This window comes from Octodon degus, unplaced genomic scaffold, assembly GCF_000260255.1.
Source record: "Octodon degus isolate 3935 unplaced genomic scaffold, OctDeg1.0 scaffold00174, whole genome shotgun sequence".
Taxonomy (NCBI): Eukaryota; Metazoa; Chordata; class Mammalia; order Rodentia; family Octodontidae; genus Octodon; species Octodon degus.
The window spans coordinates 2,209,645-2,230,281 of record NW_004524750.1 but is presented as its reverse complement, the minus strand read 5'-3'; the positions used below and the strand labels follow the sequence as shown (position 1 = coordinate 2,230,281).

At 44.8% G+C, this 20,637-nt stretch overlaps 1 non-coding gene across 1 annotated transcript; it reads left to right on the top strand.

Moving 5' to 3' along the window:
- Nucleotides 1-5,246: 5,246 nt before the first annotated feature.
- On the top strand, nt 5,247-5,355 carry LOC111813239. Its single transcript, XR_002818549.1, has one exon. It is a non-coding gene; the product is annotated as a U6 spliceosomal RNA (small nuclear RNA).
- The last annotated feature ends 15,282 nt before the right edge of the window (nt 5,356-20,637 follow it).

The following is a 20,637-nucleotide window of genomic DNA, read 5'->3' as shown; positions in this document are numbered from 1 at the left end:
TAGTAGACAAAGTGTGTCGCCCTCCTCCGTGAGTGGGCCTCAGCTGGTCCTCTGGGGCCCTAAGAAGGACAGAAGGCAGGGCAAGGGGCTCTGTACTGTCTCTGCTGAGCGCCTGAGCGGACATTCCTCTCACCTACATCATCAGCTCCTCTGATGCCCAGGCCTTGAGATCTAGTCCAGTACTACAACATTACCCTCTTGAGTCTCCAGGGAGGGGCACAGGGCAGAACTGCTCAGCCTCTGGCACCGTGTCGGCCAGCCATTTAGACTTGGTTCTGTTGGTTCCCTTTCTCAGGAGAAGCCAGATGAAAACCCATTTTGGTACCAAGAAGGGAGGCAGCACTGTGATGAGTACCTGGCACGTGGAAGCAGAGTTAGAACTGGTGAGGACAGGACTCAAGTCTGACGTGGCTCAGGAACGCCTCTCAGGGCCCCACATACGGAGGCTTGGCCTCCTGTGTCACATGGTCTTACAGATGAAACATTTAAAAGGCAGGCCCTCACAGACAAGGCTAGATCTCTCAGGCACAAACCCCAGAAGAGTTGAACGTAGGTGTCATGGACCTTGCTTAGCTCGCACCACAGCAGACTGTGGTCCAAAGCGCGAGCCTGCCTTCTGAGTGTTCACCTCCGTGCTCTCCCATGGGCTGCTGCCTCTTATGCACGTGGCTGCGCCTTCCCACTCGCCCACTGTGCTATGATGAGGTCACAAGCTGGCGCGTGACGTTTGGACCCCACAGCAATCAGAATCCTGAGCCAAACACATGGCGTCCACGTGGAAGTCCTCAGCCTCGGCTCCACAGCTTCGGAAGCAGCACACAGACTTGGGCCCTAGCTGGAGACTTCTAAGGGACACGGAAGGTAGGAAGGGCGTGCTTACTGTCAGCTAATAATAGCGATGAATGGTGGAGAGAGTTGGGTCTGAACTAAGTGGAGGCATGCCTGCTTTTGTCATTCTCATAATTGCTATTTTGGGAAATTTTATTTGGTTTAAAGAGAAAATTTTTGTCATCTTTAAATGCTAAGTACAAGTATATGTGTCAAAAGGAAGATGTAGATTTAAGAAATAATTTTACTTTATAAAATTAAATCTTAAACAAGTTCCCTTAGAATCATTAGGCATCTGCATGGGGTGAAGAATCTTGAAAAATGTTTATATATTTTTCTTTTTCTATTTTTTTTTTCAGTACCAGGGATTGAACTCAGGACCCTGTGCTTGCCAGGCAAGCACTTATTCTTCTGAGCTATCTCCCTGGCACAAATGTTTATATCTTGTTGCCACCATGACGCATTCTGATTGAACTGGATAGTACTAGGCCATCTATATTTTTAAAAGCTTTATTGCTGTTATGAATATATAAAGAAACATAGCTCTGACGCAGTGCTTTCCAACAGAATTTTCTGACAGATCGTGATGGAAACACGGTATATTTATGCTGCCCAACATGTTGGCGCCCTGCTTTATGTGGCGATGGAGCAGTTGATTCTGTGGCGAGGGCAAATGAGGTGCTAAATTTAAAATGTATGTTAAGTCAGTTAATATTTAAATTTTAACAGTTGCACGCATGACCCAGTTCTGCAGTGCTGACTCCCTGTGGTGCCGAAGGCAGCAGGTAAGTTGAATGGATGAAGGTGGGTGTCGACTGCGAACAGCTGGGCGGTTGCATCTTCACGTTCGTCCGTCAGCAGCAATGTGCACAGGAGTTCACCAATGCCTTCCTTCTAATCAGAAGGCATGTGCAAGTCTCCGTGGAGAGTAAGTGACAGGCGTGAACCTTTGTTAAGTGATGGCTCTTCTAAGTTCAATAGCTTGCGATTAGTGTATTAATTTTAACATAATGTTTTTACTGAGAAGAAAAGTGAAGAATTCTACGGGCCCAAAGAGTGGTCCTCAAACCAACTAAACCGTTAACCTAAGGTGGAACTGCCGTTAGTCAAGGTGAAAGCCTGAAAAATGTCACCATCAGGAACTTTCTGTGATAATCTTTTTTCTCTAAATGGAATATTAGCAGGCTGTCTTACTTTCTTAGCTTTACCTTTTCTATATCAAAGAGATTTTTATAAAACTCCTTAATTTTAAGTAATTTGCTCACAGGTACATTTTTGAATCAGGAGTTATATTCAAAGAATCACGCAGGTAGATTAATTATCTGTCTGTATGAACGGGCTCCAAGGGTCCTGAAAGATGTAATACTCTTGTTGAATAGTAGTGCAGGACACCAGCGGGCTTTGGATATAATGTTACAAAGCTCGAACCCCATTGCTTTGCTTGCTTTTGCTAAATGATGACACTGCCCTTATTCATCAAGAAAATGAAATACCCTAATCCTTAGGAGGGGAGGTTTAATCTAGCTCATATTGCTAGCCATAGTTAGCTGCTTCCCAAGCAGAAAGAAGAGGGTGGAAAGGTTCTGCAGAGAAAGATGTTCACGCACAGTGATCAGGCATCGGAAACAGGGAAGAGCCAAGAGGGAAACATCCTTCCAGGTCACGTCCGCAGCTCCAGCCAGCAGCTCCAGTCACCTTCAGAACTGTGAGTTTTTGAGGATACCCCATGTCTAAACCATGATGGCAAACTATTGAATATTTCAAAATCTAAACGGGGTAGACAGGGCCTGCAACTATGCTCAGTGGATTAAGTGACTGCTTTGGCAAGCTCAGAGATGAAGGTTCAATCCCCCGTCCTGTGCGCCATGCCAGGCCCACCCCCAGGGCATGCTGTGCTGGTGCCAAGTCCAGGTGTGGTGGCCCATGTCTGTAATGCCAGCACCAGAGAGACTGAACAGGAGGATGACTACAAAGGAGGCTGAGCTGGGTAATGAGACTCTGCAGCAAATACGTAAATAAAGGGGGTGGACAGCCCCACAACCCTGAGAACTTGTGAAAGTGTTCCTTTTACTGTAATTTTGCTAAGGGGCATTGCAATCAATGTTTGCTACTTGGGTGGTCTTCCACCTCCTGAAGGGACCTCTACTTAGACTGTAATGAAAAGATTGACTGTGACAGACATCCTAATTTTATTAAGGGAATGGCTCAAGTAATAAAAATAATTTTTCATTGAAATTCAGCATTTCATCTGCTCCCCAAATAGGGAGAAGTTGGTGTTTCTTTTTTTCCAGATAGTAAAACATCTCAAACGCCAAAGAAATTAAAATATGAACTTAACCTCTTAAATCACTCAGCAAGAATATTAGTACATTATTAACTGAATTACAGCTAAATTTTTAAATAGAACATCTGGCATTAATTTATTAGCAACAAGGTAGTATCTTTTGTTTGAGAAGAAAAGTTTTTAAATATGTTTTGAATATTAATCAAAATAGTGCTGCCATAGAAATGAATTAATGAATTAAAAATTAATACACCACTAAGGATCCTTACCCTGTGAAGTTTAAGGCGCTTCCTTACCTTTGATTTAAGTGTTAATTAGTCGAGGAGCCACCGCTCGGGTCCCCCTCCTGGCCCTCTCTTGGACAGGAGCTTTCTTTCAATAAATATATTCTGCTCATAAAAAAAGAGTTAATTAGGGGTACAAGAGTAAAATTGCTGCATCTGTGGAGGTTTCATTATTTTCAAAGGGGAATTCCTAGACCTCTTATTGACACCATTGCTTTTGAATAACTTATCAGGACAAATTTCTTTTCCTTTTTGAAATATTTTCACACCATCTAACAACCTTAATTTGACACTTAGAAATTGAGGTGAAGAGAAAAGAAAGAAGGATGAAGAAAGCAATCAGTTTATTTGCGCAATTTTGGACCATGGGAGGACAAGGAAGCCGGGCCGACGGCTCTGCCGGGACTCTCAGACCCCAGACGTGGACAGGCGAGGGCGACAGCGCGGTCCCGTGCAGCCTCCGGCGCGCAGGCGCTCGGTGCTCAGCGGGCTCGCTGTGTGTCTCTCGGAATTCTGGCTGCAAGAATTTCCTCAGAAGTCACCAGAGCGAGAGAAAAACATCTATGCAGATTAAAACTTGAAGGTTAGTGAAAAACAGCTAGGCCTCCGCTAGTCCCTGTTCTATGAAGTCTAAAATCCAGAACCAAACTTTTCCTCTAGAACTTGTAGTCAGAGCTTCGGGCCGCCGCTGAGCGGGACTTGACATCACTGTGTCTGAGCAGCAGGCAACTACGGTAGCAACAGAGACCAAGACCCGCGGAGCCCAGGGGCGGGACGCGGAGCCAAGCGTATCAAGATGCTTTCAATTTTGCGGTAAGCAGATAGGGAAAGTCGGTTTTCCTTGCAGCAGCAGAAGAGAGGGCCCAACAACGATGCCCATCGTATGAAAACGAAATTTTTGCATATCCATCTTGATACCACATTCACGACTCTGTAAGAGTTTGGAGAAAAAGTACTTCAGTAAAAACCAAGTAACTTACTAAGTAAAAATGAGATAACTTTCTAACTTGAGAAAGAATTGCCCATACAACAGGAAATGATATTATGTATGATCTTGTTCTGATACCTCCAAAATTATAATACAGTAAAGGTAATTAAACCAAGCTAGTTTACATACTTATGCTGGCTCCTAAGAGTTGGACAGAGAATAGGCGCTACCTAGAGCAGAGCTAGAGGGCAGTAGGTCACTGCTGTGCTAAATGACCTACAAAACTGGTGGCTTAATAGCTAGATTTCAGCAAGGTCACAAGACACATTAAAAGGCAAAATGTCATGAGCGAATTACTTTGATCGAATAGCTGAACAGGGCTTTGTTTTTAACAGCTAATAATGAGGAAAACTGAAGTGAAACAACACAGCTGCTCAATCTGCTCAACTCATCATCTGTTGGATCACGCACACACACACACACACACACACACACACACACACACCTGGCATTAGGATAGTGATGTCTGGGGCAGGGAGCTAGCTCAGACGCACAAGTGCCTGCCTGGCAAGTGCAAGGTCCTGAGTTCCATCTTTGGTACCAAAAACAAAACAAAACAAACAAAAATGGGGACTGATTTGTGCATTCGTTCTAACCTGTGTAAGAAACGAAATTAGCATTCTTCTCCGGTTGATATTGTAACTGCGTAGTCCATGCTGGAAAAATGCAGAATATCGTTTCCCTCAAAAATTTTAGTCAAATATATTAAAACATTAATTTTTCTCTTCATATTCTTACAAAAGAAACTTACCTATTCAGCACAATTTTGATTTTCACAGAAAAAAGTTAAAATTAAAAAAAAATTATAGACAAAGCTCTTTGTGAGAATCCCATGAATCACTGGAAGCTGAAATCCAAACAAGTGTTCTTGCTCTGGCACCACATACCCTAAAACAGGAATGATACAGAGAAGATTGTCGCGGCTCCTGTGCAAGGATGACATGCAAATTCATGACGTGCTCCACATTTCTCAAAAGTAATAGCGGAAAACTTCCTCAATATGAGAAACCAATCTGACATTCCCTAACTGCAGCATACAGAACTCCAAATAACTTCAACCCAAATAAAAACACACCAAGACATATAATAGTCAAGATCCCAGAAATCCAGCACAAGAACAATATACTGAAAGCCTCTAGAGAAAAGAAGCAGATCACATTCAAAGAAAAACCATCAGAATTACAGCCGACTTCTCTTCACAAACCACAAAGGCAAGAAGAGCATGGAGCAGAGTACTTCAAGTCCTCTATGAAAACAAATTCCAGCCCACACTACTATACCCTGCAAAACTCTCTTTCAAGTTTGATGGAGAAGTGAAACACTTCCATAACAAAGAACAACTAAGGAATTTCATGATGACAAAGCCAACCCTACACAGGCTACTGAAAGATGTTCTAGAGAGGGACCAAAATGATCAGATCTCCACGAACAAGAACAGAAAGAACCCACTAAATAGGGCAAACAATTAAACACAGAGAAAGAGTAAACAATAGCAGGTAAATAACATGTCAACCATAAGTCAATACATCTCAATTATAACCATCAATGTAAATTGACTCAATTCATCAATTAAGAGAAATAGATTGGCACAGTGGATTAGGAAACAAAATCCAAGAATATTCTGTATACAAGAAACACACTTAACTCATAAAGAAATTCACAGCTTGAAAGTCAAAGGATGGAAAACAATACTACATGCCCCAGCACCTCAGAAAAAAGCATGGGTAGCAATCCTGTTCTCAGACAACCTCAACTTCAAACCAAGAATGATCAAGTGAAATAAACAAGACCACTATATACTGGTCAGGGGAAAAGTTCAAGAGGAAGAGGTAACATTCATAAACATGTACTCACCAAACACGGGAGCACCCAACTATATAAGACAATTCTTAATGGACATGGAAAGTCTAATATCCAATACCACAATCTTAACAGGAGAACTTAACACCCCCTTATCCCAAAAAGATAGGTCAAGTAGACAACAGACTATCAAAGAAATAGCAGAACTGAATCAGATCTTAGAACAAATGGACTTAGTGGGCAAATACAGACTGTTCACCGAACCACAGCTAAATACACATTTTTTTCAGCTTCAAATGGGTCATTTTCTAAAGTAGACCACATACTAGTCCACATGTGATGTTTAAGTATATTCAAGAAAACAGAAATTCTTGTATGCGTATTATTTGACCACAATGCAATGAAACAGGAAATAAATGACAAAAGAAACCAGAAAAAAAACCATAAGTACATGGAAATTAAAAAACACTCTATTCAGCAACCAATGAGTCACAGATGAAATTAAACAAGAAACTGAACAATGTCTAAAATTCAGAGGACAACTCACTCAGGCCCTCCTTCCTCTCTCGGACAGGAGCTTTCTTTCTCCCAATAAATATGTTCTGCTCATAAAAAAATAAAATTTGATGAAAATTCAAGCACAATTTATCAGAATTTATGGGACGAGATGAAAGCAGTTCTCAGAGGGAAATTTATAGCTGTGAACTCACACATTAGGAAAACAGAATGTGAACAAATAAACACTCTAATGTTGCACCTCCAACATCTAGAAAAGGAAGAGCAAACCAAACCCAGAGCCCAAAGACCGGAAGAAATAATAAAGATTAGAGCAGAAATTAATTCAATTGAGATGAAGAAAATAGTTCAAAGAATTAATGAATCAAAATGCTGTTTCTTGAAAGATTAAATAAAACTGATAAGCTCTTAGCTAACCTCATCAAAAAGAGGAAAGAGAAATTCAAATATAAGCAATATGGAATGAAAAGGGTGTAATTACCACAGACCCAGGGGAAATTCAGAAGATTATCAATAGCTACTTTGAGAATCTTTACTCTCACGGAATAGAAGAAACAGATGAAATAGATTCCAAGAAAGGTACAAGTTATCAAAGCTGAATCAAAATGTATAACAATTTTCAATAACCCAATAACAGGCAATGAAATATGAAATTTAATAGAAAACCTACAAAGAAAAGTCCAGATCCTGATGGATTCACAGATGAATTCTACAAGTAATTTACCAAAGATACTGTCTCTATACTTCTCCAACTCTTCAATGAAATTGAAAAGGTAGCAATCCGTCCAAAATCATTCCTGGAGGCAAGTATTATTCTCATACCAAAACCAGGGAAAGATAAAACTAAAAAAGAGAACTACAGGCCAATCCCCCTCATGAATATAGATGCAAAAATCCTCAATAAAATCCTAGCAAATAGAATACAGCAAATCATTAAGAATAAATGACCAAAGTAGGATTCATGCCAGAGATGTAAGGGTGGTTCAATGCATGCAAATATAAAAATGTAATACACTTTATCAATACAGCGAAAACTCAAAACCACATGATCATCTCATTTGATGAAGAAAAGGTTTTTGACAAAGTCCAACACTCATTCATGTTCAAAGTCCTACAGAAAATTGGCATAGATGGCCTCTACTTCAATCTGATAAAAGCCATCTATGACAACCAAATGGCTAACATAATTCTAAATGGGGAAAATCTGAAATCTTTTACTCTCAGATCTTGTACAAGACAAGGATGTCGTCTTTCACCACTCCTATTCAATATAGTTCAAGGATTATTAACTAGAGCCATTAGACAAGAGAGAGAAATAAAAGGAATAAGAATAGGTAAATAAGAAGCTAAATTATCATTATTTGGAGATGACATGATACTTTACTTGGAAGACACAAAAACTCCACCTAGAAGATACTAGGATTAATACATAAATTCAGTAGCATAGTGGGATACAAAGCCAATACCCAAAAGTCAATAGAATTCCTCTACACAGATAACAAACACACTGAGAAGGACATTATAGAAAAAATACCTTTTACAATAACATGGAGGAAAATGAAATTCCTTGGAATTCATCTAAGTAAAGAAGTCAAAGATCTTTTCATAGAAAATTACAGTACTCTGAAAAAAGAGATGGTAGAGGATTTCAGAAAATGGAAAGATATTCCTTGCTCCTTGATAGGAAGAACCAACATTGTGAAGATGGCCATATTCCCAAAATTGCTGTGCAGATTTAATGCAATCCTTATCCAACTACCACCACCATACCTCCCAGACCTAGAAAAATCGTTCCTAAAATTTATTTGGAACCAGAAAAGAACTAGAATCGCAAAGGCAATCCTGGGAAACAAAGACAAGGCAGGAGGCACCACAATTCCTGGCTTGAAATTATACTATAAAGCTACTGTGATAAAATCAGCATGGTACGGGCAATGAAATAGAACTAGGTATCAGTGGAGTAGATTAGAAGATGCAGAATTCTCTATGAACACACTCAGACACTTTGTAGTTGACAAAGGGGCCAAACATGCTTACTTGAAGAAAGATAAGCCTCTTTAACAAATGTGCTGGAAACACTGGCTTTCTCCATGCCAAAAACTAAAACTTGACCCAGGTCTATCACCGTGCACTAAGCTAAAGTCAAAATGGATTAAAGATCTAAACATTAAAACAGAAGCATGAAATCTCGTGGAAGAGAAAATTAGGAGCAACTTTTGAAGACATAGGGGTAGGGAAACTGTTCATGGACAAAAATCAGATCGCACAGGCAATACTAGAAAGAATTAACAACTGGGACCTCCTCTTACTGAGAAGTTTTTGCATGTCAAAAGAAATTACCAGCAAAGTTAAAAGACAACCCACAAATTTGGAAAAAATCTTGACTAATAAGCACTCAGACAAAGGTCTGCTCTCTAGAATTTATAAAGAACTAAAAAACACTAGGGCCCCCAATTTAAAGACCCAATCCAGAAATGGGCATCTGATATGAACACACTTCTCAAAGGATGAAAATAAAGAAGCTAATAAATACACGAAAAAATGCTCCACATCACTAGCCATCCATGAGATGCAAATTAAAACAACACTGAGATACTTTCTCACCCTAGAAGGAATGTCTATCATAAAGAAATCAACCAACAACAAATACTGGAGAGGCTGTGGGGAAAAAGGAACTCTTCACTGCTGGTGGGAATGTAGACTGGTGCAACCATTATAGAAATCAGTGTGGAGACTCCTTGAAAAACTAGGAATGGAAATCTCATTCAAAACAGCTAACACCCTACTGAGAATTTTCCCAGAGGAACTGAAAATGTCATATCATAGTTATATATGTTTACCTATGTTTATAGCAGCACAAGTTGTGATAGCCAAACCTTGGAAACAACCAAGATACCCATCACTCAGGAATGAATGAAAAAGATGTGGTATTTTTATACAATGGAGTATTACTCAGCTATAAAGAATGATAAACTCAAAGCCTTTATATTGCAGTGGATGCCACTTGAAGGTATACTCATAAGGGAAATAAACCAGACACACATGTGTAAATATCACATAGTCTCCCAAGTATAAGAACTCAAAAGAAGACATAGAAATAGAAAGGTATAACACGATTAAAAGGAAAGTGAGAGCTTGAGGATTAGAAGAAATATTTATTTATTTATCCTGTATTTAGGACAGGGTCTACCCCGCGACCCCACGCCCAGTATCAATGGTCCTCTCAGGGCGCCCTAGGGGCAGGGCCGGCACGGCAGGCCTGGGATAGAACCCTGGTCGCTGCCCTCTGCCTAAGCAGGAGCTTTAGTCCACTGAGCTATCAGGCCAGCCCCTAGAAGAGGTTTTAAAGTTTCATAAATGTTAAATGAATTAATTTCCCAGAACTTTAAAGATATTGGCTGTAGTGTGGAAAATGTATCTGTATTTATTGCCAAACCAAAAATATTATTTGAAAACCGAATGCTCTCGTTCACAACCACAATTGAATAACGAGCATTTATTGAGCACATGTGTCATTGTGTTGATGCATTTGGTGCCTTCTTCCATCTTTCACATTCGTGCTGCAGAGAAAGTGTGGTGTTGATATCGGTCTAACTTTGGAGACAGGTCAGCGTCTTCACTGTCATGCGCTAGGAAGCAGCTGAAATAGAATTCGAACACAGGCGTTCTACCTCTAGACCAGAAGGGTTTTTCTTATTGTGCTAAGAACACAAGTAAAGTCAACACAGTTTTAAATGTACAACCACAACATTGCTGCTAGGTTTTTCGGTGCAGCAGAGGCAGCAACAGAAGAGACAGGCCTTTCCTGAGGACAGGGGGAGGACCACAGGAAGGTGGCAGGATGCTCCGACCAGAGACAAAGGGACCTGGGGTTCTGCGCCCTGCGCTCGGCCGAGTCGGGGGCTCGGCCTGGTGACGCTGATGCGGAAGGGGCTGGTTGCGGTTTTCTCTTATCGTGGGAAGGGTAAGTGTTCAGGGCTGAGGGGAGAAGACCGGCAAGCGGTCACTGGGCAGAACGATAAGCGGCTGTGTCCGCGCTTCAGCCGTGTTGGCGCCGCACCACAGTGGCTCAGCAGTTCACATTCAGCAGGACCCTGTCACGAACTGCAAAGACAGCCTTCTACAGAATATCCTTAAATTAATTCATCTTGTAAGTGAGGTTTTATGCCTAAGCTTTTAATCATTACAAGACCAGTTTAATGCAGGTTATTTGGGAAATACAGGTAGTTGTAAAAGAAAATTAAACTGTCTTTAAATTTACTTTCCAGAAATAATTATAATATGCTGGTAGATTTTTTCTTATTTTTATTTAGCTTTGTGTATGTAGCTCCACTTAGAAGCATAATAATAGAGCTAAATACTGGGATTTTTTTTTTCCATTTGAAATAATATGGTGAATATTTCCCATGTCATAAGTAGTACTTGAAAACATAATTTTAGTGGGGTACAGAGAGATAATCTGTCACGTAAATAGTCCAAAGAATTGCCATAATTCTTCTTGTCACTCAGCATGTCTTGATTTGGTTAAACTGACTGTATTTTTATTAATCTGAAGCAAGCACTCTCTATTTCCTTTGAATTGATGAAAGTACTCAAGCAGAGCTGCACTTGGGCGTGCATTCTCCATGCAGCCTTTCACCGAAGGACCCCAGCAGCCAGCCGGGCGGAGCTGAGGTTGGCTACCGCGAAGCTCGCAGGCTCTGGCGTGAGCGGCGGCGCCCGGCGACAGCCTGACGGAGGCCGGGCGCGTGCTCGCCCGGGTTGGCTGCGCCCCGAGTTTCCCTTACTTGCTTCCACTCTTCGGGCTTGCGAAGTGCGGGGTCGCACCCGGGCGCTCTTTGTCCCTGCGTACTCCGGAGGGAAAGGCGAGGCGCTGGCGACAGACCGCAGCGGATGCTAGATGCTGAGAGGCGGCTGCCTCCTTCGCGGGAACGCGCGCTGGTGGCCGGGGCTGGGCGGGGACGCGCGGCGGGCGGGGATGAGCTGGCGGGACGCGGACGCGGGCGGGACGGGGACTCGCGGGCGGGACGAGGGACGCGTGGGAGGGACGGGGACGCGCGGGAGGGCGGGAACGCGTGCTGGTGGCCGGGGCTGGGCGGGGACGCGCGGGCGGGCGAGGATGAGCTGGCGGGACGGGGACTCGCGGGCGGGACGAGGGACGCGTGGGAGGGACGGGGACGCGCGGGAGGGCGGGAACGCGTGCTGGTGGCCGGGGCGGGGCGGGGACGCGCGGGCGGGCGAGGATGAGCTGGCGGGACGGGGACGCGCGGGAGGGACGGGGACGCGCAGAGCCGCCGCGCGTGCACGCTCCCCGCTGGACGCTCCGCTCGAGGCTCGCCCGGGGACGCGCTCCCTGCGCTGCTGCCCTGCCCGGGGCCCCTTTTCTCTCCACCGAAAAGGTGAAAAGCGTACAACGACAATAAAATATTTTGTTTTTCCTGTTTCTATTTTTCCTCCACTGTGCAAAAAGCTGCGGCCCGTGTGGCTTTAAATACAAAGCATCCGCCAACACGTCTCTGCAGGAGGGAGCGGAGCTGCGCTCTGCAGGCGGGCGGCAGCGGGCTGAGCGCGTCCCCAGGACGAGGAGCGCGGAAGCCAGCCGCGGGCGTGGAACGGGCACCGCGGTGGGCTGATGTGATGTGTTTAGTCGAAACCTACAAGCAAGCTAAAGCGACTGTCGCCTCCGAGCGCGGCGGATTCTTGGCTCTAATGAAAGAGACAAGCAGGCAGGGCTAGCTGGTTGCTTTACAGTCTCACAAAACACTCAGGAGGTACGTAGGCTGGATGTGCGTTCTGACCCGCTGCTCTTCCCAGACTACGCTCTCCCCACCCCAGTGTCTCAAATGGAAGAAGCTCTTTTCTTTCTTTCTTTCTTTTTTTTTTTTTTTTTTCTTTTGACTGCGGATTGAACTGAGGACCTTCTCACTGAGCTATTCCCTATTCCTTGGTACCGGAACCGCCTTGATCGTGCTCCAAAACAAGCACTGAATGCATGCTAGAGCCCGACTGCCACCAGCTTGGCACAGTAGCCTGGCACGGTGCCTTCTCCAGCCACGAAGCAGGTCCAGCTGGAGGACCACAAACAGTGTCAGCCCATCCACGTCCTTCCTCGTGTTCTCATTGCATTGGAGATTAAAACATGGTTTCTTCAAAGATATGACATATTTGCGCGGTGGAGATAGCTCAGTGGTCTAAGTGCCCACCTAGGCAAGTACAAGAACCCGGGTTTGCTCCCCAGCACCGCATGTAGTACAGCTAGCCCCACCCCAGGTGCTGTGACTTGGGGTGTAGTGGTGGCACATACCTGTAATCCCAGCAGTGGGGAGGCTGAGACAGGAGGGTCAGTAGGAGTCCGAGTTGTGTAGTGAGAGCCTGTGCCAAATACATAAATACAGGGTGTTCAGAGTCTCGCTACTAGATCGGACTAGTAGTGATTCTCCTGTTTACAGCCTCCCAAGAGCTGGGATTACAGGCCTGAGCAACCACACCCAGTCTCAATTTAGGTCTCAGCTCGCCTCAGGGGTGGGGCCGGCACTGTATGCCTGGGGATTGAAGCCCCGGCCCCTGCACCTGCTTTCAGGCACTTTAATCCACTGAGCTATTTGGCACGCCCTTTTAAAAAACTTTTTAATTAATAAAATGATTTGAGTTTTTTGCATTAAATCCAGGCATACTAGTACACTCATCAGAAATGATGAGATTAACATGTAGAAAAAAGTAGACAAAATAAAAGGATTCTGACTTGTTAGAGGACTTTGAAAAAACTAACACATTTTAACTCATTTGAAAGGATGCTCATGAACTTGTGGTGAAATAAGTCACTGCCATGTAAACAGAATAAATATAAGGGTCAAAAGGCTGCGCATGGTTCTACTTAATAATATGTCGTAGACTTTTTGGGGTCGAATTAAGAAAAAAGTCAGCTATCCTGCTTTTTCTAGCTTTGCTCTATTCAGGCTCTTATACAAAATATATTACGAGTTTTCACTGTACATCATTCTTAAGTTCTGCTTTTCATATGAGAACTTCTTTTTCACTGCAGCACATATTCAGGATAAAATGTCTTAAGACTCTTGTTGTTCCTTCAAATATCTGAAGGATGAAAAACAATGATTACTTGAAAGAAAAAGTCCAAAATAATTTAAATCAAAGGAAATTAAAAACCATGAAGGTTCTTACACTGCGAAGAGCGTGGATTGAAGCATGGGTTTCCTAAAAAGAGCTCAACCTTTCAAGAAGGGAGTAGTAAGAATTATAGACTTTGTAGTAGGAAAGCAGACTTAAAAAAATCCTAAATGGTGCAACAGACAGTCAAGCAAACATGATGATTTAAAATAGCCGCGCTGCACTGTGCCTCGGGGCCTTGTGCGCACCCCCACTGGCTCTCGGCCCCAGCTCCCGGGGCCTCTTGCCCCAGCGCTGCAGTGCTTTGTCCCGAGGTTCCTGCGTGGTCCCAGGGTGGAAGAGCGTGGGGAGCAGTGTTGCAGAAAGTGACAAATCGGGAAAACTGGCTCTGAGGGGGTTTGGGAGGCAGTTGAGGCACCACTGGGCTTCTGACCAGGATCTCTGGGAAGATTCAGAGCCCACTCCACAGGGCTTCAGGGCTTTTAAAGGGAAAGTGAGCAGGGGGGCACATTCCAGAGGATGGGCGACATCAGGGGTTGCTGAAGGAGTGTCCACATCGCAGGCACATTCCACGGCCAGCAGCTAAGCAGGCATGAGTTATGTAGAAGAAGGGCCCCGTTTTATTTGAAGTCTCATTTCAAGGTCGTCAGTTGCAAAGCCAGCGAAGAAGGGTTTGCATCGAGGGAGAAGTGTTCTGTTGTCCGCACTGCTGCCTGACAGATCCGCCAGGCCGTGAGGGCATTCCCGGAAGGCTTGACTTATGTTTTCAGCTTTCCCCCTTCAGCATGAGATGACTAGATGGTGGGGCCACAGTCCCCAACGGGGCCAGCACTTCTCTGCACTGAACGAGCTCCCCCAACTGCAGGTTACTGGGCTGGGGATGTAGCTTCCTTTGGATTCTCAGTAGAAGTGCATTAGAAAAGTGTTGTTTGGTGGCTTAGCATGTTCTTTTCAGAGTCTGGGAAGCTCTAAGCCCGTTAGTTTATGTCTACTGCCATGTCCTAGAAACGATCTGAGCGTGTGTCTCAAGAGTTAATGACTACAGGCCGGCGAGATAGCTTAGCGGTCTAAAGCACCTGCGTAGGCGAGCTCAGGCAGGCGCAGGGACCGCAGTTTGATCCTCGGCACCACATGCTGCACCAGCCTGGCCCTCAGGGTGGGCCCAGCCAAGCCTCGTCCTTGCTAAAAAAGAGTTAAGGACCACACAGCTTGGTCCTTGTGAGAAGAGGTTGGGAAGATGGGGCCTTTCAGAGGAGGAGCGAAGGGGAGGAGGTGAGGCCCTGAGGACTCTGTCCTGGGAAAGGGCCAGCGGGCTCCCCGAGACCCGCTCTGGTCGCGTGATGAGACAGCGGGCCTGGGCCGACTCCTGCTCAGGGCCGTCCTGCAACGGGCCCTGCTCTCATCCGAGGACACCATCCCGAAGCCTCACGCAGGGCGGGTCACGAAGCCCTCGCAGACGCCAGGCCAGGTGTCGAGCTGCCTGAGCCCCCACTGCCAGCTTCCAAGCAGAGCTAAGGCAGCCTTTGCTCTGTGTGTATCGCCACCCAGTATGCCATGGTGGCGACCCTGAGCAGCTGAAGGCACCTGCTACCGGCAGGCCCTCCTTTAGACACTCGGCATTCCACAAAATTGTATTGTAGCACAGGAAGAATGCGACAATGGTTAGCAGTAGTAGTTCTAGAAGTAGCAACCTAGGCTAGAATTTAGCTACAATTCCAGTTTAATATTAATTTATTTTTTTATTTTATTTTATTTTATTTTATTTTATTTTGCAGTACTGTGGATTAAACTCAGGGTCTTGCACTTGCCAGGGAAGCACTTAATGTACTAAGCTATCTCCCCGGGCCCTTTTTTTTTTTTTTTTAATAATAATAAAAAACCTTTACTTGAGAGACAGTATGGCAATAATTGGTATGTCATGAAAAGAAGTACATATTTAGAAGACCAGAATGACAGGCACTCCAAGCGTGACCCCTGTGTTACACATCCCCATCCTCAGTGCAGCCTCCTGGTTCACAGGCACCAGAAATGAGGGGTTTTTGTTGTTGTTGCTGTTGTTGTTGCTGTTTGTGGAACCGGGAAGCGCTTATTCCACTGAACCATCTCCCCAGCCCCTGTTTAGTATTTAATTTTGCAAGTCATTCTATTTCCTTTTCTACATTTTTAAAAAATGTGTACTTAAAAGTATTTTGAAAGTGAATTACAGTAAATTCAAAAGGACCAAGGAGATAGTTCAGTAGAATAAGGCAAACGCAAGGGCCTGAATTCAATCCCTGGTACCAAAAAAATACAATAAAATAAATTTAAAGAATTTGTAATAACATCTGATGTTTAATAAGTGCTTAAAATATTCAATATTATTGCGGCTTGCAGTCTAAGAATAATGAAATGAATTAACTAAAAACCAAATAGTAATACTGGTTATCAATAACTTGCTGTATTGAGTACCTTTTTCAGACCCTCTAAATAAATGAAGGCGTGTTGTTATGCAGACCGCAGCCCTACCCATCGTTTGCAAATTGACGCACTAGTGAGCCTGCATCGCTGTCTGCGTCCCCCAGTGCGATTTCTCAGTAGCGTCTTGCGTGGATCTCACGATGCTGCTTTGTCCTGGACTCCCGAGAGCTGCATCCCGGCGCGTATTTTCAGACTGTGCAATTTAACGTTACCTTGCCAGGAGCCACGTCGCCTGTGCTGTCACGCTTCGCTTCACGCCCAAGACATCCTTATCTTGATTTACCTAAGTCGGGCGTGCTTCTCAGACTTCCGCAGTGCTCCGAGCTTCGTTGCAGAGCGACCAAGTGCCCGGTCCCCCGTGTCTTCTGCCAGCCACTGCTGCCCGAAGCATGCCACGCTGCCAGAAACCACGCGGCAGCTCCACAGAGCAGGCCTGTGCTCTGCAGGAACTCGGGATCGCGCTGCTTGGCGCAAAACCACGCGCGTCTTCCGGCCCTAACGGCAGCAGCTGAGGTTTAAGTTCGCCTCAAACTGAACGCAGTTTGGCAACGCGTCTGCCGGGCCGCGGTACCCGCATTCGAGGTGGCCAGCAGCCGCATAGCTAGCGATCATTTCTCTGCTGCACGGACCAGCGTTGTTCGTTATCGTCAAAGAAAGCTCTAGTGGAGGGCGATCACTGCGGAACGTGGGAAACCTAACCAGGGACCAGGGAAGCTGATGAGCGCGTCTTAGACCAACCAGCCGTCCGCTCCTGCCGTTGCAGCCGTGCGCAGGGCCTCGGGGCCGAACATCGCGTTTCACGCACTGACATATCTTAATCAGTATTGAATATATTGATATTTTAATGTATACTGCCTTGGAAGAACACATTGCCAAAAGAGCAACAAGTGGATATCCCCAAAATGTTCAAGTATAATATTGTCATGGTAAAAGTGAATAAGCCAGTTAGTAATTTAATTTTTACTAAAACATCAAAAGTCTGTATTACAGATAAAACAGCAAAGGCTGTTAGAGCTAGTGTCTCGGATGATTTTAGAAAAGCCCAACAATGTGAAACACGTGCAAAAGAGAAAAATTTAGTGCTTAGATATGAGCTACGACAGAAAAGCATTTCTTAATTAGAAATAGAAAATATAAATAAACAAATTTTAAAATTTTGCAGAAATTAAAATATTCTATGACATGACAGGTTAAACTAACAGTTACTCCCTTTCATTACTTTAAAATTAATATAGAGACTAGGCATGGTGGTGTGCACCTGTAATCCCAGCTCTTGGGAGGCTGTAAACAGGCAGATCACTAAGAGTCCAATCTAATAGTAAAACCCTAAACATCCTGTAGACCCTTCCCTAAAAGAATTCAAATAAATAAATAAATAAAATATAAATAAATAAATAAAATCAATATAATGTCAATACTTCATCTAATTTCTTGCATATTTCTCAACTAGTGAGCATAAAAATAATTACAGGAAAATTGTTTAGCAATCTTTATTATTATCTAAGATTTTTTAAATGACACTATTTCCTTAACCTAAAGTGTGACTTTAAAATGGTAGCAGAAAGGCAGGCCCACATTTGTGAGGCTGAAGCAAAAGGGTTGCAAGTTGGAGCCCAGAAACTTGGCAAGACCCAGGATCAAAATAAAATACTTTAAGAAAGGTTGAGGGTATAGCTCAGTGTGAAAGCCCTAGGTTGGATCCCAAGTCTGCAAAAATAAATTAATAAATAAACAAATAAATAAGAGCTAGTGTTATTAAAATATGATGTTATTTATGAACTAAAATTATTCTGCAGTTATTGATTTCTTTATTCACAAATACATTTATTTTTTCAAAAAATACTCTATTATTATTATTATTATTATTATTATTATTACTTTTTAAATATACTTGGTTGTTGCAGGCTCTCACAGCGCAGCTCGGACTCCTGGTGACCTTCCTGCTTTTCGCCTGCCCAGCACGGGGAGTACAGGCATGTGCCACCGCACCCAGACTCAGCTGAGCCCGCCCCGGCGCGGGGCTAGCACAGCATGAGGCGCCTGCACCTGCCTAAGCCTGCCGAAGCAGGCACCTTAGTCCGCTGAGCTATCTCTCCAGCCCCGACACTGTACTTTACAGTGGATTGTACTCTGGTAGGTTCTGAGGGTTCACACATAACCGAGTGAGATCTGAACACCACATAGAACTTATTCTAGGGGGAGACTGACGCCGACCGACGGCCACGATGGTAGCTGAAGGTGGAGAGGCTTGGTCTCTGAGGGTGTACTCGAAAGACAGGAATGCAGGGAGGTTTCTTTCTGGGATACAAATTCTTCAAGTCAGTGGGAAGGCTAGTGCAAGAAAAGATGCCTTGTTTCAGTGAAGAACAATAATCTGAGATGGGGCAGGGCCTTCTGAGTTGTGTCCAGTCCCATCCAGTGTGCAGGGACGGCAGAGTCAGATGACAGCATTCCATTGGGGCCCCACAGGCCTCGGGCACTCAGGCCCTGGTGACCTTCAGCACAGTGGGGAATCACAACCGTGTTCAAAGCAAGAGGAAGTAAAGGGAACGGCTGTACCCTGCTTAGGTCAGTTTTTCTTCAGGGTGAAGGGCCTGTACCTGAACGGCAGGACGAGAGGCATTTCTGTGACTTTGCATAGCCTTCATGAAGGAGACCACATCTCGGTCAAAGTTTTGGGCAGCAAAACATACAAATAACTGAATAAACTTAGATATGTAGAAAACTAAAATGAGATTCATTATAAATGTAGACATAAAAGGAAATAAGACCAGCAAGAGTGACTGCAACTTCGGCTCATAGAGATGAACCGAGGAATTCAGTTACTGAGAGAAGAGCCTCTAAGAAGACCTTAGAAAACTGCATGGCCTGAAATGATTTTGATGATCATTTTCATTGATTACCTGGGTATGGACCTGAGGAAGTATTACCTGGTGCTAGATGACAAGATGGATAGGGGTGTGGATACAGATACAGGGGTGGAGGACAGGCTTATGACCCTGACGGTGGTACGATGTCCAGTCTCTTAGTTTCTCAGTTTGTGTTGTGGTAATAAAATACCTTGGACTTAGTACTGCACAAAGTGCAAAACTTACGATTTTGAGATTGGAAAATCCAAGCAGCATGACATCAGCATCTGCTGAAGCCGCCTGGATTTACTCGCCATAAGCAGGAAGGGGTCTGCTGTGTGTAAGGGGGCCAAACACGGGCGTGGGGCTGGCTGTGTGAGCACCGGTCAGGGCTTAGGTACTACGTGGCTGAGGCACTGTGTCACCCTGAGAAGATAAAAGCTTAGTGGGCTCAGCAATTCCACACCCAGGGCGCGGGGGCCCCATCCTGGAGCGGCTCCCCACTCAAAGGATAGAAAAGAGAGGGGGGTGGAGTGCTCCGTTTCCTCAGAGGAGCTCCAGGCTTCTCAGTCAGCGTGGACATCGCGCGCAGGCTCCAGTGTGCAGGCGCCCCCGCACATGTCCTCAGTGGACTCTGTGGCTGGCTGCCGTAAGCCCATCTCGTAACTTCATATGCATTTGTATGTCTTGCGTTATATCTGCTCCTCTAGTAAAACCCCGAGCGATACAGGTACCCGTCCAGCCACTGGAGCTGGAACACGCTCCTGTGAGGCAGTGTTAGTCTAGTCATGAGGGTGGTGTGGCCATGACCCAAAGAAGAACAACTAGGAAATTTGGTTTAGCACAACACCGCCACGCTGGGAACCCAGGCCCTACTTCGTGGGCCTCAGAGAAACGCCACGTCCAAGTCACATCGGGGGTGCACACATGTCCCACCCACCCCCTACACACCCCCTCACTGGGAGGTGCACATTAAAGACGTCCAGCTTTCTTGACAATCACAACTCAAACCTGGCTAAATAAGAGATGAAATAAAGGTAATGTAAACAGGGTGGGAGTACGTATACATTTCCCAGAATGCCACTTGCTTATGTCCACGGGTTTTGACTCTGCTTACATTTCACTGCGCCAAGAAAAGCAATTTTTAAATGCCAGGATCCTGACATCCCCAGCAGAGATTTGATTTCATGCTTGTGAGAGGTGACTTGAAATTTACCCTTCTTTTCCTTGTATTTTATTTAACAGGATTCAAATATGACTGAACCCCTGCCTTAGAACATCGCTATACTGTGGGCTGGGGCAAGGCAAACAAGAGCTGGTGGTTTGTGCTGGGCACCACCCATGCCAGGGGTCCCCTGGGACGCTGTTAGAGACACAAGAGTAGCTGTGGGAGAAAGTAGAGAAGGTCAGCACGGAGTGATGCGGGTCAGGGGTGATGCGGGGCACTGGTGCGGGGCACGGGGTGATGCGGGGCATGGAGTGATGTGGGGCACGGGGTGATGCGGG